General features: G+C 41.7%; 1 protein-coding gene across 1 annotated transcript in view; it reads right to left on the bottom strand.

Annotated features, from left to right (window-relative positions):
- Positions 1–25,536, bottom strand: part of LOC126474073 (proton-coupled amino acid transporter-like protein CG1139) — a 206,044-nt gene extending 180,508 nt beyond the window's left edge. Inside the window, exon 1 of the mRNA XM_050101482.1 lies at positions 25,459–25,536. The gene's annotated coding sequence lies outside the window, so the exon portion shown is untranslated. The remainder of the gene's footprint in view (positions 1–25,458) is intronic.
- Between the last annotated feature and the right edge of the window lie 2,208 nt (positions 25,537–27,744).

Here is a 27,744-nt window from a genome sequence, read left to right on the forward strand (position 1 = left end):
ACTTCAGGCGACATTGTCAAAAGCTTGGTTGTTCTACCTCTCACAGAAAATACAGCTCTAATCTTTTTGATACCCGCCGATGTTGTGTACGTGCACAAAGTAACATTGACTTCCGAACATGTCTTCTGGGTGATTCATTGTCACACAGTGCATATTCAAACAATATGCGTGCCATAATTTTAGAGTATCTCTCTCTGTTTCACTGTCGCTATAAACTCGGTATCAAAGCCATTCATGTTAGTTTTTAAGCTTTCATTTCAAACTTCAATCCTGCTGACCCATGTTCGCAGGATGTGAAGTGGGTTTTGAGGGTTGTTGGCGCACTCATTAACCGAGAGCAACCACGCAAAGGCTAGCTTCACACACAGGAGGGGCATTTCTTAGGGAAGCGAAAAGCAACTACCTTTTATTTCTTTTTCTTGGTAATCTTCAGATTTTCCACTGGAATGACGTTGTCTTCCCACGTTTCCTAGCTTCCATCCGCTGGTGCTTCGAACGCTAAGTTAACCTTTACTGTATGCTGTAGCATATGCACTAAACTTTCCCATCTTCTGCTGTGTTCATCCACAAACTTCTTCCTTCTTCTTCGTTGCATGCATTGTCTGTTAAAACACTTTGGTGCCATGCAGCCTGATCTGTTTGATAATTTGACATACTCTATTTAAGTGGGGTGTAAGGTATGTGATGCGTCTCAAACAGCCTCTCCATACAAATGCCAACCTCACCTTCACGAGTTGCAGCCAAGGATTGCTGCACGGTACACCCTGTTACCACTAACGAGGATATGGCGACCGAGTATCTCCCGGAATAAGGAGACACCCTCTACCAAGCGAAACGGCCTCCTAGGAGGGCGGATGAGCGGGTAGAGGCAGGGCACTCTCTTGTCCTTGGGATGGGAAACTGTCCCTAAAGGCGGAAGAGCCACATGATGGCCAACGGCATAGAATGAAGAAGGCAAGGAGAAACCACTTCATTAAAGATCTAATTAGATTTCTCAAGTATCAGCAGCCATAATATGAATATGAAACAAGCTCTAGTAAAAATGCAATCCGGAGTAATAGCCCCTCATTCGGTTCTCCGGGAGGGGACTACCAGAGATCTCGTTTCAACAGTTCATAGGAAGAAAGGAAATAAAAAGAGCTATAGTAGAATTGGAACGTGGAACGTCCGCACCTTACTGCAGATGGGGAAGCTCGAAAACCTTAAGCAAGAAATGACGAAAATGAAGTTGGATATACTAGGAGAGTCTGAAATGAGATGGCCTAACTGCGGAGATTTCTGGAGTGATGAGTACAGGATAGTTCACACAGGAACGATAGAAGATAGACCTGGAGCAGGTGGGGTTGGAGTAGTTATGAGTCGAAAATTGGGGCAGAGAGTGAAGGGATATATACAATATGGAGGAAGGATAATGCTTGTCAGTCTGGATACCAAACCTACAGAGACGGTTGTGATACAGGTCTATATGCCTACCACAAACCAGGAGGATGAGGAAGTTGAAGCTGTATATGAAGAGTTAAATGGAGCCTTGAGAGGAATCAAAGGAGAAACAAATTTAATAATCATGGGAGACTGGAACGCAATAGTAGGAGATAAAGAGGTACAGCCAGCTGTTGGACGCTACGGCCTTGGTAAAAGGAATGATAGAGGAGACCGACTTATAGAATTTTGTAACAGGAATCAACTGATAATATCGAACACGTGGTTTCAACATCACCCCCGTAGAAGATACACCTGGAAGTCACCAGGGGATAGAGAACGATACCAAATTGATTACATTCTAGTCAAAAATAGATTTAGAAATCAAGTAAAAGACTCTAGAGCACACGCAAGCCCAGATATTGTGAGTGATCACAACATGGTTGTTGCGGAATGCCGACTCAAGTTCAAATGCATAAGGAAGAAAATAGGAAATGGAAAACTGGATATAGGGAAGCTTGGAAACCGTGAGACGCAGAAGGAGTTCCAAGAAAGGGCTAAGGATCTAATTCAACAGCATCCTATAGAGAATGTAGAACAACATTGGGAAAATATGAGAGATGGCCTAATAAAAGCAGCTGAAGAGATAATTGGAAAACAAAAACCTGAAAAGAGGAAGGAGTGGATAACTGATGAAATAATACTTATGTTTGAGGAAAGAAGGAAGCTCAAAAATAATGAAACGGAAGAAGGGAAAACGGCATACCGAGTGCTTAGGAACAAAATCAACAGGAAGTTGAAGCAAGTAAAAGAAAGATTCCTTGAAGACAGATGCAAAGAAGTTGAAGACCTTCTGAAGAAAGGGAACCTTGAATTAGCATACAAAACAGTGAAACGCTTCTTCTCAGGAGGACAAAGGATTAGATGTAATGCCCTAATAAGAGAGGATAATAAGATGGTGTATAATCATGAAGATATAGCACTTACGTGGAAGGAATACCTAGAGAAATTATATGGAGGCAACGTACAAGATGACATGATTGAAAGTAAGGACGAAGTAGATAAAGATGAACTAGGAGACAGCATACTAAGGTCTGAATTTGATCAGGCACTACAGGCACTTAAGCACGGAAAAGCACCAGGAATTGACTCATTGCCTGCAGAAATCATCAAAGCAGCTGGAACAGAAATAAAAGATAAATTGTATAAATTAATCTGCCAAATCTATGATACTGAAGAGCTGCCTGAGGACTTCAAAAAGTGTATTATTGTTCCATTACCAAAGAAAATGCCAGCAAAATCGTGTGCACAATACAGAACTCTCAGCCTAACATCACATGCATCAAAAATTTTGACGACCATCCTCCTCAGAAGAATTGAAGGGAACGTGGAATGCATGCTCACAGAAGACCAGTTTGGCTTTAGAAGAGGGAGAGGTACGCGAGAAGCCATTATGGCCCTAAGGCTCATAATAGAAAAAAGAATGGAAAAAGGAAAGGACACCTACATAGCATTTATTGACCTCGAAAAAGCCTTTGATAAGGTTGAATGGAAAAAACTATTCCAGATATTGAGGGAAACTGGAGCTAAGTACAAGGACAGGAGAACGATATGGAACATATACAAAGAAGAGGTGGCAATAGTGAGATGTGGAGAACATCAACAACAAGCAAAAATTAAACAGGGTGTGAGACAGGGATGTGCACTCTCCCCTGTCCTCTTTAATATGTACATACAGAAAGCAATGGACGAGGTCAGAGAAAAGTTAGGACAAGCTAATGGAATCAGGATCCAGGGAAAAATAGTTGATATGCTGCGTTTTGCGAATGACATTGCTGTCCTAGCGGAAAATGCGGAAGAATTACAAGTAGTGTTGGAGGAAATGGAAAACACTCTTGCTACACGGTACAACATGAAAATTAATAAGTCAAAAACAAAAATCTTAGTTGCAAGCAAACAAAATAATCAAGCAATTACGAATATAAGGCTGAATGGAGAGAAGCTGAAAGAAATACAAGACTTTGTCTACTTGGGAAGCAGAATAACATCAGATGGTCGTAGTAGGAAAGATGTAATAAGTAGAATAAATCAGGCAAAGATTGCATTCTATAAAAGGAAAGGACTCCTCACATCAAATATGATAAGTCTGTCGTTAAGGAAGCGGTTAATAAAGACCTTTGTTGGGAGTGTGCTTCTCTACGGCAGCGAAACCTGGACACTTGGAGAGGACGAAAGAAGAAGGATTGAAGGATTCGAAATGTGGTGTCTGCGAAGGATGTTAAAAATTCCATGGACGGCCAGGATGACAAATGAAGAAGTCCTGCAGAGAGCGGAGGAAGTTCCAGTTCTTTGGAAGACGGTCAAGAAGAGGAGAGATATGTAGATGGGACACTTTCTGAAACATGAAAGTCTTGTCCACACTATAACGGAAGGCCTTGTGGAGGGCAAAAGGGCAAGATGCAGACCTAGAAGAAAGTACATAAGCCAGATAATGCAGGACCTAGGATGCGGAAGTTTCACGGAATTGAAGAGGCTGGCCGACAATCGCACTGAATGGAGAGCTGCTGCAAATCAATCTTAGGATTGGCAACTTAAGAAGAAGAATTTAAGTACATCCGGCGCAGGTGACTTTTTGCGAAGTTTAGGCTTCTGTGCGAGTCTATACGCCAGTGATAAACATTTCCCGGACGTTTCGCGTGTTATACGAAGGGCGTTAAATAAGTAATGCAACCCTTTTCTTCTCGGCCAATTTGAAAAATGCAGAATTTGTTGTGGGACATCGAGAAATATTCGTGCTTCAACCTCTGTAGTTTCATGAAGCTCCGATAGGTGGTGGCGCTATATACAGGGCGAGTCACCTAACGTTACCGCTGGATATATTTCGTAAACCTCATCAAATACTGACGAACAGATTCCACAGACCGAACGTGAGGAGAGGGGCTAGTGTAATTGTTTAATACAAACCATACAAAAATGCACTGAAGTATGTTTTTTAACACAAACCTACGTTTTTTTAAAATGGAACCACGTTAGTTTTGTTAGCACATCTGAACATACAAACAAATACGTAATCAGTGCCGTTTGTTGCATTGTAAAATGTTAATTACATCCGGAGATATTGTAACCTAAAGTTGACGCTTGAAACCTCCGACGTTCAGTTGCGTGTTGTAACAAACAACTGCAACATACATCGCGTTTCTACAGAATGATCTGCCAACGTTGCTCGGAAATATCCAACTGGAAACGCGTCGACGTATGTGGTATCAGCATGATGGTGCACCTGCACGTTCCGCAATTAACACTAGGCTGACCCTTGACACGATGTTCGACGGGCGTTTCATAGGACGTGGAGGGTGCATAAATTGGCCAGCCCGTTCTCCTGATCTTACACCTCTGGACTTCTTTCTGTGTGGTACGTTAAAGGAGAATGTGTACCGTGATGTGCCTACAACCCCAGAAGATATGACACAACGTATTGTGGCAGCCTGCGGCGACATTACACCTGATGTACTGCGGCGTGTACGACATTCATTACGCCAGAGATTGCAATTGTGTGCAGCAAATCATGGCCACCACATTGAACATCTATTGGCCTGACATATCGGGACACACTCTATTCCACTCCGTAATTGAAAACGGAAACCACGTGTGTACGTGTACCTCACCCCTCATGGTAATGTACATGTGCGTCAGTGAAAAAGACCAATAAAAAGGTGTTAGCATGTGGACGTAATGTGCTGTTCCAGTCTCTTCTGTACCTAAGGTCCATCACCGTTCCCTTTGGATCCCTACGTAATTCGGTGCTCTCCGATACACACGATCGAACAGCGGAGGAGTGGTACTCAAGCGTCAACTTTAGGTTACAATATCTCCGGATGTAATTAACATTTTACAATGCAACAAACGGCATTGATTACGTATTTGTTTGTATGTTCAGATGTGCTAACAAAACTAACGGAGTTCTATTTAAAAAAACGTAGGTTTGTGTTAAAAAACATACTTCCGTGCATTTTTTTATGGTTTGTATTAACCAATTACACTAGCCCCTCTCCTCACATTCGGTCTGTGGAATCGATTCGTCAGTATTTGATGTGGTTTACGAAATATATTCAGCGGTAATGTTAGGTGACTCACCCTGTATAGCCTTCAAAATGGCTTTTGTAGCGGAGGTGCGTTCCAAGCAGAGAGCCGTCATTGAGTTTCTTTTGGTGGAAAACGAGAGCATCGCAGCTATTCATGGGCGCTTGCAGAATGTCTACTGAGCGCTGGCAGTGAACAAAGGCACGGAAAGTCGTTGGGCGAGGCGTCTGTCATCATCTCAAAAAGGTGGCGTAAACCTGTCCCGAGTGCAAACCGGCCGCACACAGCTGTGACTCCTGCAGTGTTGGAACGTGTGGACACTCTCATTCGGGGATTACAATCAAACATCTTGCTGCAGAAGTGGACTCTGTTGGTAGTGCTAACACACACTCATCCACCTGTTGGGGTATTCAGACGTTTGTGCCCCGCCGGGTTCGTCATCGCGTAGCAAAAGACCATAAAGAGTAACGAAGGACTATACGTGCGGAATTGCTTGCGGATTACGCGATGATACATGGGTTCATCGTTTCGAACTGGAAACAAGACGGCATCCATGTAGTGGCGCCACACTACCTTTCCTGTGAAGAAAAGGTTCAAAGCCGCACACTCAGCCGATAGAGTCATGACGACGATCTTCTGGGACGCTGAAGGGTCTATTCTGTTTCATATCCTCCCTCATGTTGCAACTATCAACTCTGAAGTGAATTGTGCTACCCTCAGGAAACTGAAGAAAAGACTTCAGGGTGATCGTCGCCACAAAAATGCAATCGAACTACATCTCCACGACAACACAATGCCTCACAAAAGTCTGTGCACCCGAGAAGAGCTCACAAAACCGTTGGACTGTTCTTCCTCATCCACCCTACTGCCCAGATCTCGCACCTTCCGACTTCCATCTGTTTGGCCCAATTAACGATGCACCCCGCCGGAATCAGAACGTGGATGATGGGGAGTTTACTGATGCAGCAAGACATCGGCTCCGACATCGACCAGTAGAGTGGTACCAATGCAGGCATACAGGCCCTCTCGGCAAGGTCGACTAAGGCCGCTGCATTGAACGGAGTTTATGTTGAAAAATAGCACGGGAATAAGATGGTGTAATCGAATCCTGAAGAAAACAAACCTGCTATAAAAAAGTGTTGCATTGCTTTTTGAATGTCCCTCATATGTAGCCAGTTCAGGAACTTTGACCAGGGCTAACCAATTACAGCTAAGGCAGGCCAATTCGGTGACACCAACATGCTCTGAACTGGGAAAGTTACACGCTTGTTTCTAGGCCCTGCTTCGGTGCAGTTTCGACGGTCTGGAGGAAGATGGTGTTGTAGGTGATAGCCATGCCATTCATTCACGTTCCATTCATGATCCTCGTACTTCGAGTATTTTTTCAGATAATGTTTATTCAAAATAACGTCTCGCACTTAGTATTTGACAATTTGCTGTAGGACTTCGTTATTCCTTTGTGTTAGAAACCTCGTGCACACTTGGAGGGCGGTGTCCAGTTCCAGTTTTTCCATCCGTGAATAGAAATGGCTTATTCTCTCTCTCTCTCTCTCTCTCTCTCTCTCTCTCTCTCTGTCTCTCTCTCTTGTAAAAAAGGACTAAAAACTTCTTCTAGCTTTCATTTCGGATTTCTGTGGTCGATTGCGTGATTTGTGAACACGTGGGTCATTTGTACTAGTGAGCTTTCTTGTCCATGTGGAGCTACAGTTTCCATAACACTGTTTCGAACATTGTAACATTGATTATCTCAGATTTTTCCTGCGTATATGTCTTTCAATAGACCGTATCATTTATCTGTCCACATACCTGCACGGATTTGTACATTCATATTGACGCGTGGTGGCTTCGTGGCACCAAGCCCCATTTAACTGTGTTGCTTGTTTTAAAACTAACCCACCTATTCGCTTTGAAGCGTGTGTGCCTGCTATCTTTCGTAAGATTTTTCACCAGTCACGTTGTAAGAGGTCCATGACTAAGAAATTTGTTGCTAGCGTACTCAAGTAGATGTAATTTCGATGGATTGCTCACGCGCTGCCTGCGATATGTAAGCTATAAGAGAATCTCAGACTAGATCGCAGTGTTGGCTGCAGTAAGAGCTGTCTCGGTAGTAGTAAGTAGTTGCTAGCAGTCTGGTCTATGGAGTTGGCTGGGCCGGTCGTGGTGGAGCGATGGCGGTGCCTGAGCTATGTAGTGTAAGGTAAAAGCAGACGCGCGCATGTGTAGTTTGTTACAACGAAATTTGTACTATTGTTATATCAAGTCCCATGTAAATGTTTCAAAAAAATCTTTTAATAATAAACTTTTTTATAAAATTAACTTTTTGACAATCATTCATCTGAATTTAAAGAATTTACTAATTTCTGCAATCCATGGTCATTCCGATTATCGTAAAGAAAAATCAGGTGTTTCTTTTTATAGATGACAAATCTAGCGGCCTGCATTGCACTGGGCTGTGCCAGAAAAATTTCTTATAGGAGCAGACAGATACGCGTTATCCGGCGACTTCATTGAGATACGAATTTTCAATTTATTCAGTATGATCTTTCAGGGCCATGACGCAGCACTGCTGACATACAAATTTACCAGTTTAGATTCACAGTCAGCTAATTATTGAAAGGTTACATATGAGCCACAATTTTTTATTGAGAGGTTAGTCACGTTATTATTGCGAGGTTACGGAATAATAAACTGTTAGAAGGTTACCCTGAATGTGAATGATATACATATTTTTACTGTTGGGAGGTTACAACGTGAGGTAATGCATCATGTCGCAAATCCAGAGACGAAGCTTCTAGTTATAGTTTGGTGATTTTCAGGTCCATCACAGCTCACTCTTTAGTAATGGTGAAGTGATACATGTAACAAATGGCAAGTACATTTGCCCTGCACAAATCGATCCTTATGGCAAGATTCATTGCATTTGTAGTCTTCGTGTAGGCAGCGTGGATATGTAATATTCAGTATGTGTTAGAAATCATTTACACAACACAACCCCATTGTGCTTCGGAAGGTTCTACCACGACAGTACTTGAATCTTATATGTCGGATTGCGTTATCCAGGTCTCTGTATTTCAAGATTTGGTATGCAGTTCTGGAAATCTCGTTCAAAACTGGTTTTAACATGCAATTAAAGTTTTACAAGACACTCTTAAAGTTCTTCGACAGCATCTTTTTTCAAATGCTTCCAGTTCCGTTTTCTCCGTATTTCCGATGTTCCATACCTCATTTCTACTTCCATTTCAGTATCAATATTTCACTCTAGTAGGAACACTTTCATTGAAGAATAATTTGTTGACCTGTGCCGATCTGCTTGTGATATCTTCTAGCTTTGTCCATTCAGCGTGATCTGGCTCCCTACTTAGGATGATTCTCACTCAGTTTCCTCTACTGTGTCCTTCCTAATTTGGATGTTAAGTAAGTCATTATTACAAATAAAAACCATAATTTTGTATATGTTCTATAGCATTAATTTATCTTGTTAACTGGTTTTCTTCTTTACAAGACCATGACTAGATTTTAACTGACAGTGGTTAAAAAAGAAGGTATAATATTCCTGGACAGTATTGAACAAGAGGTTACACATAGCACAGAGTAAATGTCACCTTAAATATCACCTTTTACAGTGCAATAGTTACGCAATTTTTAATGTTAAAGTTAAGGAATAAATAAATGTAAAGATAACAAACCAGAAAAATCATTAACACTAAAGTCAGAGAAACAGTACCTTCATAAAAATCCGTACGTATTATAAAAAGATGTGTGTGTGTGTGTGTGTGTGTGTGTGTGTGTGTGTGTGTGTGCGTGTGTGTTTTCCACAACTCCTACTAATCCGCTTAACCGATTTCAACCAAACTTGATACACGTATACGTTACTGTTAGGCAACAATCGCTTTGGGGGTAACAACCACCTACGTATCACAGTTTAGGAGATATGACGTCATAAACACTGAGATGCGTGACGAACTACCGCATCATGTATGACGATGACAGACTTATCAGAAGGAATGACATCATAAACTCTGACACTCATGAAAAAGTCCCACATCATGCACGAACTTTTGATATATTTATTTTTTACTAACAAAACACCCCAACAGTGGAGTTAATTTAAAGAAATCCCTGAAGGAGCCAGCGCTGTTGACCGCTTTTAACTGTGTCGTCTGTCCGGCCCTGTTAGCTGAGTGGTCAGCGCGACAGAATATCAATCCTAAGGGCCCGGGTTCGATTCCCGGCGGGATCGGAGATTTTCTTCGCTCAGGGACTGGGTGTTGTGTTGTCCTAATCATCATCATTTCATCCCCATCGACGCACAAGTCGCCGACGTGGTGTCAGATACGGCGGGAGGCCGTAGTCACACGACTGCGTCGTGTAAACGGTCGTAGCCGAAAACTGAAGCCCTCTGTAGAGCGATGAAGAGGCTTTGCCACAGTGACGTTTTCAAAATTGCGTTGTAGACACGTTAAGCGCCTGCGCCCAGCGTACAGAAACTGTTTGGGATATCACACTAGAAACACAGTTCTTTTTTTGCTTTCATTGGCAACATGAATAGCTGGGCAATGTCTGGTTGACAGCTAGTTTAAATTAAATTAACAATCCGAATTAATTAAAATCATTAAGTGACAAAAGTAGTGTGGAATAGCTAGAAGGTGTGTGACGTATGGAAGGTGATACAGGAACAGAATAAAACATAAAATTGATAATAGTAACAACAGAATTTATGGGCTACATAGGAAATCGCAATAAAATAAATAAATACAGGAAAATTGGAGGCACACAACAGACTGTATGAGAAGCACTGGAAATTTAGAAGAAAGCAAATACTGAGCTGTGTTTGATCATTCAGTATTAAATTGGGACTGTGGGCTCGATGTTTTTATTATTTTTATTATTATTATTATTATTATTATTTCCAGGGCTTCCAAGAGTGGCTGGTAGTTGTGACCCTCACTCAGTACATGCTCAGCAAATGTGGAGTCATAAATCTGCAACGTCCAGCTGCGTCCATGTTCAGCCAACCTTGATGGTATGTCTCTGCTCCAGTGACCAGCATGAAATGTATCACAATCATGACAAGAAATTTTGTAAACCACCATAGTTGATTAGCAATTGGATCTTATACTTAATGTGGAAAATACACTGGGCTGTTGCGCTTCCCATATAGTAGGAAATCCTACAGTTGTAGATTTCACTGTTTTTCATACAATCTGTCCTCGGAATGGTACTGTATACCGTTACGTGCAAACATTGGAAGGAACAGTAGAGGAAGCATATTGAATGAGTATAATTTTCAATTTTTGTTTCCCATGCAAGATGTGGTCATTTAGGACTGGGTTATAGCCAATGATACAATAATTTTATATTGTCTAACAGATTTTAAATCTTCTCTGCACTTTGGAGCAGAAAAAAGGCGTGTGCACTATTGAGTGAAAGGATGTATTTTTGTGTGTTACTGGGTGTTCTGAACAAGAAGCTATTACTGTGTCTGTAGTTCTGAGTTTTTTTATTACTCTTTTTATGTACTGATGTCAATGTGTAGATCTGGGAAATTTATAGATTTGTTGCCGGTCTCCATTGTGAACTGAATTTTGGTATGTTGGCTGTTTAAGCTACGAAAGAAAAAACGTGTTCAGCTTTCTTCTACCAAGAAGCGACGAAAGAATCAGATAACAAGATGTTATTCTTGTTACTCTTAATCTTCATCACCTTCGTACCTTCGTCTTTGCTTTATTTGTCATTATCCATATTCTGAACACAGTGCTTTGTTCATTTACTTCAACATATCTCGCGACTCTCTCTTAAATCCTTTCCAAATGGCTGTGACCTCTGCAAACTTTAACACTGGTGCTTGTTCCGCTTTTATGCCTCTTCCGAAATTTTCTCTCATATCCTACCTGGCTTTCTCGACACACAGGCTGCAAACCAGCGGTGATAAGCTCCAAGCGTAGCGTACACCCTTCTTGACAAGAACTCGTCTTCCTAGACCTCCTACTCTGGTTACTGCCACTTGGATCATCCCGCGGACATGATTCGTCCTCGCGTTTTCCTGTTGCAAAATTTCTCTGCCGGCCTCGAGGTGTGAGAGAAGCGAAGGCCGGCAACACAGGTCTATTTTGGTTCTCAGACCTGGCACACAATGTTGGCATTCCGTTAGTACTTCAAATGAGAAGAATTTTGCTGTGCCGTCCGCACGTGACAGTAAAGGGGTAACAAAACCGACTGACGTCGCTCAAACCAGCGACTGTCTCTCTACACGTTCACTCTGCGCATTTTACAGTTCAGTGGAACCGGCAGCCATGCAGCGGTAACTTTTCCAACCGTTTCGTTTTTGTAAGTATTCGACAAACGCATGATACATTCAACGGTGCTGAGTTAAAAATTTACCAGATGTCCATAGGGAGTTTTCATGTTCGCTATTTTTTTTCATGTCTGCTATGGCTTAGATATGATTTATTGGTTGAAATGTAGCTATAGACTGTTTGTACGGTTTCAGTTTAAATTATATGGAAAGTGGAAATATGATATGACAGTCCATGTGTACATGATATTTATGGAATATTGCCTCGGCAGTTGGAGGAACATGGACGTATTAAAACTGAAATATACAATATTAACGTTCTACATTATTTACTCTGTATTTTGTTGAGAACCGACTTCCGGATTCCTAGACCAGCATCAGGCAAGACTGTGCAGCCAGTCCTAGCTTCATCAAAGACAGCTCCTGTCTGTATAAAGGTTCATACAGGGTGTTTCAGTAAGAGCGCAAAATTTTAACAGGACATAGAGGATGCTCCGTTGAACAATTTGAGGTAGGGAATCTCGGGTTGGAGAAGCCAGCTTAAGGAGATATCAGGAATAAAATCACAGTACCATGTACCTTTTTATTTACATTACTTACAGTTAATTGCAAATAAGGACATTAACACAGTGAACGTACCACTTGTACTGATCCTACAAAATGTGCTGAAACTGACGGCCCTCAACCTCAGTGCAAACATGACGCGGCGAACAATATACTGACGAACCCTGACAAGTATCGCTGGTGTGTTTCGAATCACATCACAAGCAGCTAAAATTCTGGCAACCAGCTCAATCTCCGTATCCACTGGGGCCTCATACACAAGTGATGTTTCACATCCCCATTGGGAATAATCAAGGGGGTCCAGGTTAGGTGAGCCCGCGGGCCATGGAATAGGGCCTCTTCTTCCAATCCAGCGACCAGGAAATACATCCTAGTAATCAGGCTCGACCTCCTAGCTTCCATGCAGGAAATAAAGAGTGTACACGTAAATTAACAGCACAGTACGTGCAAACTTGTACTGTGTTAGTTGTAAATTAGCTAGAAAATAGTAATGCTAGACAAAGCGGTAGACAAGTTTGCTTCCATACCTCATTAAGCAGGCTTCTCCGACCCCAGGTTCCCTACCTCAAACTGTTCAGTGGAGCATTCTCCATGTCCTGGTACATTTTGGCACGCTCTTAAGGAAACACCCTGTATAACACACAGGAGATGGACAAAAATAGGGAAACGCAACAAAAACAGATGTTAAAATCTTCTGGGCTATTAGGCCGCATCACATTTCCTCTAAAATAATCGACGTTCCGAGCCCCTCTGCTGGGATCTTCCTCAGGAGCTTCCGGTGTCCACTACTGCTAGGACACTGTCAGAGATTAGTGTCGCGTTGTCTTATAAAGGGGAGTATTGGTTAAAATTCTTATGGCTACCATTGGTGGGCCATCATCATAGGCTAATATTCCCGCACTGATGCAGAAGAAAAGGCGTTGCTGGCTAAACTCTTGCGGATACTATTGGTGGCCCATCGTCATTGGATACAAAGGCACCAGTAGGGTTATTGGTTGAAATTCCTCCTACTGCTATTGGTTGGCCGTCATCACTGGCTATATGCGATACGAAGAGAGGGGGAATTTTTACCCAAAATACAACTCATTACCATGCCTCATACGGTGAAAGACAACCGTTGCCGTTCAAAACAGCTTCTCGACTCAGAATGGATAAATTCAGGTCCTGTTTAGTTTCGAAGGTAATCTTACACAATTCTTGTTTGCAAAATAGTGACACGTTCAGGTAACGACGATGGAGGTGCCTTGAGGGATTACGCGCCGTTCTCTCTGAAGTCAACCACAAAGGCTCAATAACAGTGAGATCTGGTGACCGTTGTCGCCAGGGGAAAAGCCACAGATCATCTCCCCGCTAGCAAAAACAGTCGCGGACGATGCAAGCTGTGTTAGCAGCGGCTCAGTCGTCTTGGAACACAGCTCCACCGTGCCGAATAAAAATTGTATAACGGTTACGGCCTGATCAGACAAAATGGTCTCATAATCCTTGGCAGTAATGCCCTCTAGCAAAGTATTCACGGGGCTTAAGGAATACCACGAAATGGGGGATGCCCAGATCTTCACTGAATCCCCATCTTGTCCCACTTTTGGGACTTGAACACGGTCAGAAGTTGCAAACAGTGTGCAGCGAGATTCATCCGACCAAATAGCTATCTTCACTGCACCATATTCCAGAATTTATGGCTTCAGCTCCACGTTTACCTGCTATGACCTCTAAGTCATAAGCCATTTTCAAATTCCAGCTCGCCCTGCAATTCGCTGCTTGTGGAACTCCTTTCGTATTGTTTTTGTGCTGACAGGATTCGCAGGAGCCACTTCCAATTCTGCGATGACATTTCCAGCTGTCGCTCTCTTATTTTTCGTCACAATCCTACTCAATATTTATGTATTTATTTACACGTCTAGTTCCGTAGGACCGAATTGAGGAACAAAGTTCCAGGGTCATGGAACGTGTCAGTACATGAAATTAAACATGAAAGTAATAACAGATAAAATAAAATGTTTATGAACCCAAAAAACGCAAGCTATAAGTTTCACTAAACGCAGTCAATAATACACGGCTATTACAAATGATTGAAGCGATTTTATAAATTTACTGTAGCTCCATTCATTGACATATGGTCACGACACACTACAGATACGTAGAAAAACTCATAACGTTTTGTTCGGCTGAAGCCGCACTTCAGGTTTCTGCCGCCAGAGCGCTCGAGAGCGCAGTGAGACAAAATGGTGACAGGAGCCGAGAAAGCGTACGTCGTGCTTGAAATGCACTCACATCAGTCAGTCATAACAGTGCAACGACACTTCAGAACGAAGTTCAACAAAGATCCACCAACTGCTAACTCCATTCGGCGATGGTATGCGCAGTTTAAAGCTTCTGGATGCCTCTGTAAGGGGAAATCAACGGGTCGGCCTGCAGTGAGCGAAGAAACGGTTGAACGCGTACGCGCAAGTTTCACGCATAGTGATGTGAAAGATTCAGTGTTTAAACCTCCTCTACCAAGAAACGTGCCAGATCTGCGAGCTCGCATCAACAATGCTTTTGAACTCATTGATGGGGACATGCTGCGCCGAGTGTGGGAGGAACTTGATTATCGGCTTGATGTCTGCCGAATCACTAAAGGGGCACATATCGAACATTTGTGAATGCCTAAAAAAAACTTTTTGAGTTTTTGTATGTGAGTGCAAAGCATTGTGAAAATATCTCAAATAATAAAGTTATTGTAGAGCTGTGAAATCGCTTCAATCATTTGTAAAAACCCTGTATATAGGTATCAGCTTAATATTTCTAGGAGGTCCTCGACAGAATAGAAGAAGTGACCCATGAGGAAATTCTTCAGTTTCGATTTGAAAGCGTGTGCATTAATGCTAAGACCTTTGACTTCTTTTTCGTAGCGTATTGAAAATGGATGCAGCAGTATACTGCACACCTTTCTGCACAAGATTCAAGGACGTCCGATCCAAATGCAGATTAGATTTCCGCCTAGGATTAACAGAGTGGAAGCTGCTAATTCTTATGAATAAGCTGATACTGTTAACAAGAAACGACAGTAAAGAATATATGTATTGAGAGGCCAATAGAATAATCAGACTAGTGAACAGGGGTCGACAAGAGGGTCGCGAACTAGCACCACTTGTTGCCCAAACTGCCCGTTTCGGAGCAAAAAATATCCTTTGATAATGGGAAAATTCACCCCAAAATGTAATTCCATATGACATAAGCGAAAGAAAATAAGCAAAGTAGACTAATTTTCGTGTCGAACGATCGCTTACTTCAGATACCTTTAGAATAGTGAAAATGACAGCATTAAATCTTTGAAGAATATCCTGAACGTGGGCTTCCCACGACAGTTTAGTATATATCTGAACACCTATAAATTTGAATTATTCAGTTTCACTAACCATGTGCCCATTCTCCGAAATTAAAATGTCAGGTTTTGTTGTATTGTATGTTAGAAACTGTAAAAGCTGAGTCTTACTGTAATTCTGAGTTAGTTTATTTTCTACAATGCATCAACTTCTGCCATAAACTGCACTATTTGAAACAGAGCCAATGTTGCACAAAATGTCCATTACTACCAAGCTAGTGTCATCAGCAAACAGAAATATTTTAGAATTACCTGTAGTACTATACAGCATATTATATAATTAAGGAACAGGAGTGATACCAGCACTGATCCCTGGGGCACCCCCCCCCCCCCCCCCAATTTGACTGTGCCCCATTCGGACTCCACACCACATCACAGCCATTCTCAACATTGTGAATAAAAACCTTTGGCTGTCTTTTGTAAAAGTAAGAGGTGAACCAGTTGTGAGCTACTCCCAGTATTCTGTAATGGTCCAACTTCTGGAGCAATATTTTGTGATAACACAATCAAGCGGCTTAGTTAGATCAAAAATATGCCTAGCATTCGAAGCCTTTTGTTTAATCCAACCAGAACCTCAAAGGGAAGAGAGAATATAGCATTTTCAGTTGTTAAACCACTTCTAAAGCCGACCTGTACATTTGACAGCAAAATATGTGATATAAAATGATAAATTATCATTACATACACAACCTTTTCAATAACTTCAGTAAACACTGACGGCCTAATATTGTCTACATTGTCCCTTTGTCGCTTTTTATAAAGCGGACCGTTTGTCCACGATCACTGCACACACATTTTTGTCCGCGTTGTGACTTAGCTGATAATGCCTTTCCACTTATCCTGTATGGGGTGTAAACCTGCTATGGCGTGCCTCCTGAAACAAGAACCACTTTGGCTCCCTTGGTTACGGAAGCACGCAGTATACGAGCAAGTGCAATTTGCTCACATCTGAGTTCACTTAGCTCCGTCATAGTGCACTCACAACTACACAAAACACTGTTCTGCCCACGACTGATAGTTGCACCGTATTGCGCATATTGTACAGGTTTCGTTCGTGATCAAATACAACAGTGCAAATTGGAGGCTTGGATTAGATCTGCATTTATGTTCAAACGTGCATTTCTGGCGGTTTCTCCATATTTTCGTCCAATCCTTCAGTAGCGTGTGTCAGTACCCACTTGATGTACTGTATTAGCCTTACAACCTTTGAATATAAATGTGAAATTTATTTATTTATATCTTCTTTGTGTCTATTTCAATATGACTATCAATATGCCTAATGACAGTTTATCAGTTTGTGTATAGTTGACAGACTTTAAGCTGTATCTGTATAACTTTTTTAGCAATATCTTTATGTTAGTGAGTCAGTGGGTTTAGGAATTTAAGCTCATATCTTCAGGGTTTAAAACAGGCGGTGCATCATTACAGAATATTTGCTTATATGTAGGCATATAACGCTGAAACACTGCAATTTGTGTTACCGAATACCTAGCGGTAAAATAGTTACATATCTTTGGTAGTAACAATCTTTGTCCAGATAGAAGCTGTCTCTGATGATGTATGCACCGTCTGCTTAGTATTAAACTGTCTGATGATGGCCAGGGGCGTCAGATACCAAGGTTTATATCCAGTAAGCAGTTTCAAGTAAATCTAGACTGTAGTAGCTATAGAGAGATAAAAAGATTTCGACCACCATGGAGAGCTGCAACAAACAGGTTTCTGTGTGAAGACCTATTACAACAAATAGCACAGTGGCCTAGTTTTTAATAAAAGTGGACTCATAAGTACTCGTTTCTACTGATGTTGCAACTGAAACTGAATTTAACAATACTTTAAATAACTTGTGTCTTTTATACCATATACGATAACAGCGCCTACTTAAGATTTGTCTATAGAGTAGAATAAGGTGCCTACGACAATTAGATTTAAAATTTATATTGGTACTTGTCAGACATTTTACGTTATTTGTCAAATGAGCAAAGGTTTTTTGTGGTTACGTCTGATAGATTCAACATGAGGGCGTGCTGAAAAGTAATGCTCCGAATTTTTTATGTGAAAACGCTTAAATGTTTTTAAACAAAACTACTTCATCAACGTTTACATCTCCATGTATACATTTTTATTCCTCAACTTAATCACCCTGGCGACGAACACATTTCTCCCAATGAGAGATCAGTTTGTGTATACCGTCACTGCAGAATGTTTGATTTCGTCGACGGAGCTGCAACCTCGACTGTACTTCCACCACTTCACCGCTATCAAAGAAAAGTCCTCGAAGGTTTCTTTTAAGTTTTGGAAACAGATGAAAATCGGATGGAGTCAAGTCGACAGTTTATGGAGGACAGTCGATGACAGCGCGTACAAGGTGTCGGATTGTTCCAAACGTCGCAGCGCTCGTGTGTGATCTTGTATCGTCATGCTGAAGGACAGGGTGCTCACGCGTGGACGAACTCTTTAAATTCGAAACTCGACTACAGCACGCTGTTTCTCAATCACCGGCATAGTTACATTCCAAATCGCCATGTTACATACCACAATTAGGAGCCTTCTAGCTGCAGAGGGCTGCAAATACGTATACATGAACAATAAAGATGTAGAATGACGATAACCTTTGTTTTATTTAAAAATCTTAGGAGCTTTCAGTTAAAAATCTCGGAAGCATTACTTTTCAGCACGGCTTAATACATATTCGTACATATTGTGAATCAGGATACCTAGTTTCTCGAGAGGCACCTGGAAGATTACTGTGTGTGAACACGATATTATTCTCACTGCTTCACTCTGAGTGATCAATTCATTCTTCTTCAGTAACGAGGTATCCAGGACAATTATGTCGTTGTACATGAACAAGTGGAAATATGTAAAATACGTTCCAATAAATATCTTTCGAATCTTTTTGCCTTGAGCAAAATATATCTTATTCTTCCGCTCCACTCATCAGGTAAAGATATGTAAAGTTCCGTGTTCTTTTCCTAGGAGCGCCAGTCGGCTCCGACCGAATGCCATGTAATCTTCTGCCAGAGGTGTCTTCGGATGCGGTGTGAAGCGCTATGGGGTCAACACATCACCCGCCGTCATCGGGTTTCTTTACCTTGGAACAGCTGCTGTTCGCTCAGGTAGCTCCACAGTCGGCCTCGCGGGACTTAGTACCCCCAGCACCTGTACTCTCACCAAGCAAAAGTCCCTCGCGGTGCCGGAAATCGAATCCGCGTCCCCCGCATGGGATTCAGCCACGCTCTAAATTCAGCTACGGAGGGTAAAAATGGAAAAAGAAATTGTGTTTTGCTCAAGGCAGAAGCTTCAAAATATAGTTGCCGTTCAAGCAAAGGAGGATAAATACAGTTAGCTTTCCTGAAGAAGGAAGAAGAAAAGAAGAAATACGTTTGTATGTTCGTTTATATGTTTCTACAACACGCAGTTATGCGAAGTTGTGAAACTGATGTCAAAATATTCGAAACCTAACTATTTGTGATTGTCACTGGCTTGGCTGTATCATGACAGTTCTAATATGCTGGGAATCAGTTACGTTTACAAATCAGGAAATATCACCAGTAGCAGAAAGAGTAGATGAATTTTTGTTTTAGTTTATCCGTTATTAGGGAATTATAAGATTGCTTTTATGAAGAACTTAATAACTTATATTACAGTGAACAACACAACTCACACACAAAGCATTGCGTTTCTAGAGGACGCGTTATAATCTTCATATAAACAACTTTACAAGAATCAAACTACGTTACTCAGCTTACAAAGAGAGTAAAATATTCTCTGAAGATATCACCACGTCTCCAGTGTATCTTTCCGAGACGCAGTCGTTGTAACTCTCCTGAGCTACATGAGTGTCACTCGGAATTTGTTTTTCCAATTATGTAGCGACTTATAAACATTTGATTGTGTAGAATACCTTCCCACAAGCTTGGACATAGCGGAATTAGAGGGGAAACTATGTGAATGGTTGATTTCGACTGTGTAAAGTGGAATGCAGATGGTTTTCCTACAGCGTATACAAACAGCAACAGATCTGAATATGACGGGGTTCTTTAAAGTAGGAATTGTTCTGGATCCGTTGCTTTTCTTAATATGTATCGAAGACCTGCCGCAAAAATGGAAAGTGATTCAAACGGTTTCTATTTGGGGACGAAACAAGTGTCACTCTGAGAGGCACGGAAAGTAATGCAAACGATTCAGCAAATTGGATTACGGGTAACATCAACTCGTGACTCACATTACACAGAATGTCTCTCAACTGCAACGAAACGCGGGGTAGCCTACACAGTTTCTGACCCAATGCTCTTGTAGAAGGTGAATCTCAAGGAGATCTGCATTCTGAATTCTTAAGGGTAGAGGTACCTGTACACTTGCAAGGTTTCACTTTTGTCCAACAGAACTCAAATATTTTAGTGATGAACCCTGGATTTCGAATTAGAAGTTGAAGAACTTACTTGTAACACATATCTTAGAGTGTATATACCACTCTACAGTTAATTTTCCCAGTTTTCATTTTCTTTTAGTCTTCAAATTTCGTTATTAGACTCCATTATCAGTAGTCTGCGGATTCTGCACGACCAATCAACTTGCCTCACATAGTCCCACGGAATCTGTTAATGAATTACGTGCACTACTGGAATCTCCACGGCTCGTACCTATAATGACGGAGTTTTTCCAAGGTAATGAATCAGTCGCGATGTCCCTACATCACCTTCGCAATATTTCCACGGAACTCTACTAGTCATCTTTCATGGAGGATTACGTTTAAAAAAAACAGCAGACACTAAGATACTGAAAAACCGGATAGACACAGTAATTCAATCATTCGTCTCGTATTTGCAAATACGTTCCCTGACGTTGCCACTGACTAGATGCAGCGCACGCTATCGAGGCTACAGTCTGATATCGGATTAACCTCGTTCACTTCTTTACGGCGAAAATGTATAAAGTTTACAATCACAGATAGGCTTTTGAACACACCGTGCTTTCACTGTCTGACACAGTAAAATGTGGCACAGTATGTTCTCCAAGGCTAAGGTTATGTGGTGGTAGGAATGGAAGTTTATTACGTTTGTTATACAGCTTCCGCTGTAAATTTTCAAAGCCTTACATGAAACCGACACGGTATGGTTCACAGTAAAACAAACTGCGCAACAAATAGCCATCAAAACATCGCTAAAACGTAAACGGGAAAAGGTGAGACATGCCAGAAAAATTTCTCAGCCTAAAGGTACTTCTAAAAATTAGTACTGTTATATTACACAGTTGAGCTGTGAGTAACGCCACGAAATTAAGTTGTCTTATTAAAACCACTACATATCAAATTAGCCAGATTATGGTATCAGTATATCCAGGGAAATGATTTTCACGGAAGTTTACACGCTGTATGAGATCATGAATCTCCGTTGTTACGGGTTCGACGTACAAGTGATTCAAATGATTATTATCTGCTAAAACCAGTGCATATAAAATAAAGCGAACAAACGCCGCAATAAGTTCCCATGGTAGTTCGCACGTTATATCAGATGATATGCCCCAATTATTGTTATGAGTTCAACGAACATGTGACTCGATAGATATGAGACAATATCAGCGCAAATAATTAGCGGTTCCTGCTATCCTTTTTCTTATAAGAAAACGGGCTGTTAACACACAATCAGCGCATATTCACAAAATATCGTTCTCGTGAAACAAAACTGGCTCTCTATTACCACGAGGTAATGAGTCTTATCGACCAAGGATCTCAAATGGAATAACCACTCCTTGATTTACAGACGCCTTTTGACACCGTACTCACAATCAGATTCTAACAAAATTGCATGCCTACGAAATATCGTCTTAGCAAAGCGACTGCGTTCATGATTTCCCGTAAGAAAGATCGCAGTATATTTTAATCGACGGGAGTGCATACAGTAAAACCTAAGTTACATCTGGCGTTCCCCAGGAACTGTGATAGGCTCTTTTCTGTTCTTGATCTATGTAAATGATTTAAGAGATAACTTGAGCAGACTTCTTATATGATTTGCGGATCATACCGTCAATTACAGTCCCGTAAATTCAGATGAAAATCAAAACGAATGACAAAATAAATTAGACACGGTATCTGAATGCTACGAAAAGTGGCAATTCAATCTGAACTGTAAAAAAGTATTCCACAGGAGTACTAAAAAAATTCCTTTGACAATAAATGTCAAAAATTTTTGACGTTGTCGAGTCAGCTGAATATGCAGTGACTGTAGTTAGTATCGACTTAAGTTGGAACATCATACTGAAAAAGTTATAGTTGAAGCGAAGCGAAGACTGTGTTTTATTGGCAGAAAGCAAAGAAGATGCAACAGATTTACTAAAGAGACTGTCTACACTACGCTTGTCCGCGCGTTTCTAGAGCTGTTCTGCGCAGTATGGGATCCTTACCTGACAGGAGTGAGAGGAAACATCGAAAAAATTCAAAGAAAAGAATCTCGTTATGTTATCAGCAAATACGTGCAGAAGTGTCCTGGAAATTATAAACGATTGAAATGACAATCATTCAAAGAAAGCCGTTTTTAATTGTGGTGAAATATTTTAACGAAATTTCAGTCTGTAACTTTATCTTCCAATTTTAAGACTTTTTTTGTTTCTCACATAACGTAGTAAGGAATTACCATCGAGGTATACTGAGATAAATCAGAGATGGCGCAGAAAAAATTGGACGTTTCTTTTTCTGGAACGCTAACCGGGACTGTTCCCGTATAGATATTGAAAGTGCTATCTTGACTGCTCTCTCCGCCAAACAACGTGAACATATAGATTTGAAATCGTGAGATTGTTCGAAGGAGGAACCTGAAGATCACACGATTATGATTGCAGTTGATAAACGTTATCACATTCATGCAACAAATCTGTGAAAATGTAGTTTTTCTCCAAATGCTCCACATGCACGGTCACTTGTAAGAATATAGTTGTAAAGATAACATTTATTTTGCTAGCACTTACAATGCAAAGAAATAAAACCTGACAACTGGCCTTATGCCAAGAGATATTTAGCAGTCAGTAAAAGCCTACGGGCGTCAGTATTAACGTCACTGAAGTTGTTTATGTTACGGTGCAGAAGTGTAGCAGACGGCTGGGAAGAGGTGATGTTGTCTGCTCTGTTTTCTTCGACTGGTTTCTGCCTTTTACTTGGCTATCGACGATTTTTGAATTTGCCTTTGTAATAACAATCAATGCTAACATTGATTTGTCAACGATACTCTATCCGGCGCAAGTCATTTCATCTGCGCATAACCACAGAAACCTACTTCCATTTGTACCAGCTTACTCTGTTCAAGTCTTGGTTTCCCTCTTCAGATCACCCCTACCTCCCCTCCCCTCCCTCCTAATCCCTCCCCACTTCCAACCATTACGGAAGAATTTATGGTATGTTGCCTTAGGATGTGTGCCACTGACCTATCTATTCTTTTAGTCAATTTGTGTCATTTAACAATTTTCTCCCTGATCGTATTATTACCTCGTAATATTGTATTATCAAATATGACCAGAGAAGACATGTACAATAACAATGTATATTTACGGAGGAAAAAAGGAGTCTGAAAAAAAAAACGATCAAATGTTTTGCGATCCATGATTTGTCTGGTAGTAAGAAATTCAATAGATTAGACCAACATTTGAACCAATTTTGAATGATGTTCTAAATCATGCGCAGCAAAAGAGGTGCGTCAAATGTTTCCCTACTTTCAGAAAAACAATGTCACAAAATATTCCACCGATGTTTTTCAGCAGTTTTTTTCGAGTTTTGTTCAGAAAGTGTGATCTTATTGACACCGCATTTGTTTTCGTAGCATCTTATGCTCTTTAAATGTCCTGAATTTAGTATCTGATTGTAATGACACCATTTTAACTGTTAAATATCACTTCTGTGTAACTTTTTATGGGTCTAATAGCAAGACCCTGAAAACATGGACTTTTTGATGCCTCGTTTATCTTCCTAGTGTCTGCTGTTATCGTTATGTCCTAAATTTAGTACTTGATTCGAAGAAAGCCATTTTAAAAATCAAGCAGCACACCAATTGATATTTTATCACGCAAAGTAACTACGCCTTGAAGAGATGAACTTTTTGACATCTCATTTGCCTTCCTAGCGTCTTCTGCTCTCGAAATGTTCTAAATTTAGTACTCGTTTGGAAGGAAGCGTTTTTGATACTTAAATATCACATATCGCACCAATGTAACATTTTAGGCGCAAAATAACAAAGCCTTGAAGAGATAAACGTGTTGACACTTCATTTACATAGTTAGCAGCTAGTGTTTACGAATTATTTCAATTTTCCATCAAATCAATAAATAACTTTTTCTTAATTACCATGATTACTTTTAAACACTTATACATATTTTTTTCTAAACTAGACGTCATGCTTTTCAATTTCACATCCCATATGTCCGTTTCCCCTCTTCGTTTGACTATGAAAATTCGGACAAAAATTTTCTCTCAGATTACTAAAAATTTTTTGTTAATGACCCTGATGACTTTCAACCAAGTAAAACCTTTATTATAAAATTATACCCCACACTGGTGAGTTTGACACGCCATTTGTTCCAATTCAAATCACTACTGCATCTGTAGAGAAATGTGTATGTTGCCATCTTCGTTTCCCTCTGTTGCAGAGTATGCAGTGTTCTGACACTTCCATGCACAGTAAAACGGATCTGGGTACGAGTCCCGGCCAAGCATACTGTTCTAATCTGCTTAAAGTATCAAAATAGCGTACACTCAGCTAGAGACTAAAAAACTGTGTTGCTGGTACGATATTCGGTCACATATATCTTTGTATTTAAATAGATATTCAAGCAGAATTACGAGTAATGAATCGAATTCACACTGTTCACTTTTCGTCCGAACATACCTATTTCTGAGATGTTGTTCTCAGTCCGATTACTAGTTTGATGCAGTCTTCCACGTCCTCCGGATTCTACATCTCAGCATAACTACTGCAGCCTACATCCACTTGAACCTGCTTACAGTAGTGGAGCCTCGCTACCTCTCTCTCTCTCTCTCTCTAAATTTCGACTCCACGCACTTGTCTTCATTGCCAAACTGTCGATTTCTCGATACTTCCGGTTGTGTCCTATTAACCTAGAACTTCATTCAGTTAAGTTGTGCAACAAATTTCCTTTCTCCTCAATTCGATTCAGTTCCCCTTTTATTTGCTATCCCACGTTCACATGTTGTCTTCAGCGTTCTTGTGTATCACCACATTTCATAAGCTTCTATTCTCTTCTTGTCTGTACTGCTTATCGTCCACGTTTCTCTTCCGTGCAAGGCTACACTCCACGCAAATACACTCAGAAAATATTGTCTAAAACTGAAATTTACATTTGATGTTAACAAATTTCTTTCCTCAGCTTTTCTTGCTGCTACCAATTTGCGTTTTATATAATCTCTATTAATCTGTACATGTTGATTATTTGGTAATGAAAACAGCGGCCGGACCTGTCTGATCGAGATAGAATTTTGTTTCATCAACGGAGCCTAACAAAGGATAATAACATCGCTTAATAAGTATTATACGGGTTGTTAACCCGAGCAGTAAGAAGTTATTACAGCCGCAGAACAGGAATTTGCTAAAATGTGAGTCAAACATTTGCAGCGCGCCGCACACTTCGCCGTAAGTTTGGCTACTCGCGGGGTGACGAATGCCGGGAGACGGCGTTGTAATGGGAACACTGGAGGTGTGGCGGCGCGCCAGCGGCCGGGTATTTGCGTCCTCACCTGGTGCGCCGCCGTGGTGCCGCCGGTGCCGCCGCCGCCGCCGCTGCCAGTTGACTGAGCGCCGAGCGTCGCGACGCCCGCTGCCTGTGTCTGCGGCGCCGCCCCCACCTGCCAGTCACGTGACCCGCCGTGGCCTTCCGCAAGGCGCCGCGCCGTGGCCCTCGTGACGTCACCGACACCTGTGGCTCCAGGCGGCACTCGCAGCACAGTTGCGGGGCTGCCCCGATTCTGTTCAGGGGCAGCGAAGTCACGTGTAGCAACGCTACAAGGGACAGTCCTGTTCGAAATGGCCCAAGAACTAGCCTACGCTGGTCTTCCAGTTTCACTTTTACATCTTATTAAAAACCGAAGTGCCGGCCGAAGTAGCCGTGCGGTTCTAGGCGCTACAGTCTGGAGAGGAACGCCCGCTACGGTCGCAGGTTCGAATCCTGCCTCGGGCATGGATGTGTGTGATGTCCTAAGGTTAGTTAGGTTTAATTAGTTCTAAGTTCTAGGCGACTGATGACCTCAGAAGTTAAGTCGCTTAGTGCTCGGAGCCAATTGGCCAAAAACCGAAGTCAACAAAATCGGAAAACATGCTACACTACTGGCCATTAAAATTGCTGCACCACGAAGATGACGTGCTGCAGATGCGAAATTTAACCGACAGGAAGAAGATGCTGTGATATGCAAATAATTACCTTTTCAGAGCATTCACACAAGGTTGGCGCCGGTGGCGACACCTACAACGTGTTGACATGAGGGTAGTTTACAACCGATTTCTCATACACAAACAGCAGTTGACCGGCGTTGACTGGTGAAACGTTGTCGTGATACCTCGTGTAAGGAGGAGAAATGCATACCATCACGTTTCCGACTTTGATAAAGGCGGATTGTAGCCTATCGCCATTGCGGTTTATCGTACCGCGACATTGCTGCTCGCGTTGGTCGACATCCAATGAGTGTCAGCAGAATATGGAATCAGTGGCTTCAGGAGGGTAATACGGAACGCCGTGCTGGATTCCAACGGCCTCGTATCACTAGCAGTCGAGATGACAGGCATCTTATCCGCATGGCTGTAACGGATCGTACAGCCACGTCTCGATCCCTGAGTCAACAGATGGGGACGTTTGCAAGACAACAACCATCTGCACGAACAGTTCGACGACGTTTGCAGCAGCATGGGCTATCAGCTCGAAGACCAGGGCTGCGGTTACCATTCACGTTGCATCACAGACAGGAGCGCCGGCGATGGTGTACTCAACGACGAACCTGGGTCACGAATGACAAAACGTCACTTTTTCGGATGAATCCAGGTTCTGTTTACAGCGTCATGATGGTCGCATCCGTATTTGGCGACATCGCAGTAAACGCACATTGGACACGTGTATTCGTCATCGCCATAATGACGTATCACCCGGTGTGATGGCATGGGGTGCCATTGGTTACACGTCTTGGTCACCTCTTGTTCGCATTGACGGCACTTTGAACAGTGGACGTTACATTTCAGGTGTGTTACGACCCGTGACTCTACCCTTCATTCGATTCCTGCTAAACCCTACATTTCAGCAGGATAATGCACGTCAGCATGTTGCAGGTCCTGCACGGGCCTTTCTGGATACAGAAAATGTTCGACCGCTGCCCTGGCCAGCACATTCTCCAGATCTCTCATCAATTGAAAACGTCTGGTCAATGGTGGCCGAGCAACTGGCTCGTCACAATACGCCAGTCAGTACTCTTGATGAACTGTGGTATCGTGTTGTAGCTGCATGGGCAGCTGTACCTGTACACGCCATCCAAGCTCTGACTCAATGCCCAAGCGTATCAAGGCCGTTATTATGGCCAGAGGTGGTTGTTCTGGGTACTGGTTTTTCAGGATCTATGCACCCAAATTGCGTGAAAATGTAATCATATGTCGGTTCTAGTATAATATATTTGTCCAGTGAATACCCGTTTATCATCTGCATTTCTTCTTGGTGTAGCAATTTTAATGGCCAATAGTGTAGATACAGAAGCTATTTAGTGCTACCATTAAACCATGCCATGGTTTCCTGGTCACATAAAAACTAAAAGATGGCATTGGAATTATCAATCTAAAATAAGGATGACACCCAGTACTTTTATAATGGTCAGTAAACAAAATACGAAATTTAGAATTTTGAAATGTATTTAGAGATTGCTTTTTATCGATTGAAGTTTAGTGCCTTGGCAGGGTGAAATGATTGGCAAAATATACGAGAGGCGTTCAAACAAGTCTTTCTCGGCCAGTTTCGGTTGAAAGAATGCGGAATTTGTTGTGGGACATTC

Source organism: Schistocerca serialis, chromosome 4 (assembly GCF_023864345.2).
Source record: "Schistocerca serialis cubense isolate TAMUIC-IGC-003099 chromosome 4, iqSchSeri2.2, whole genome shotgun sequence".
In the NCBI taxonomy this organism is placed as follows: Eukaryota; Metazoa; Arthropoda; class Insecta; order Orthoptera; family Acrididae; genus Schistocerca; species Schistocerca serialis.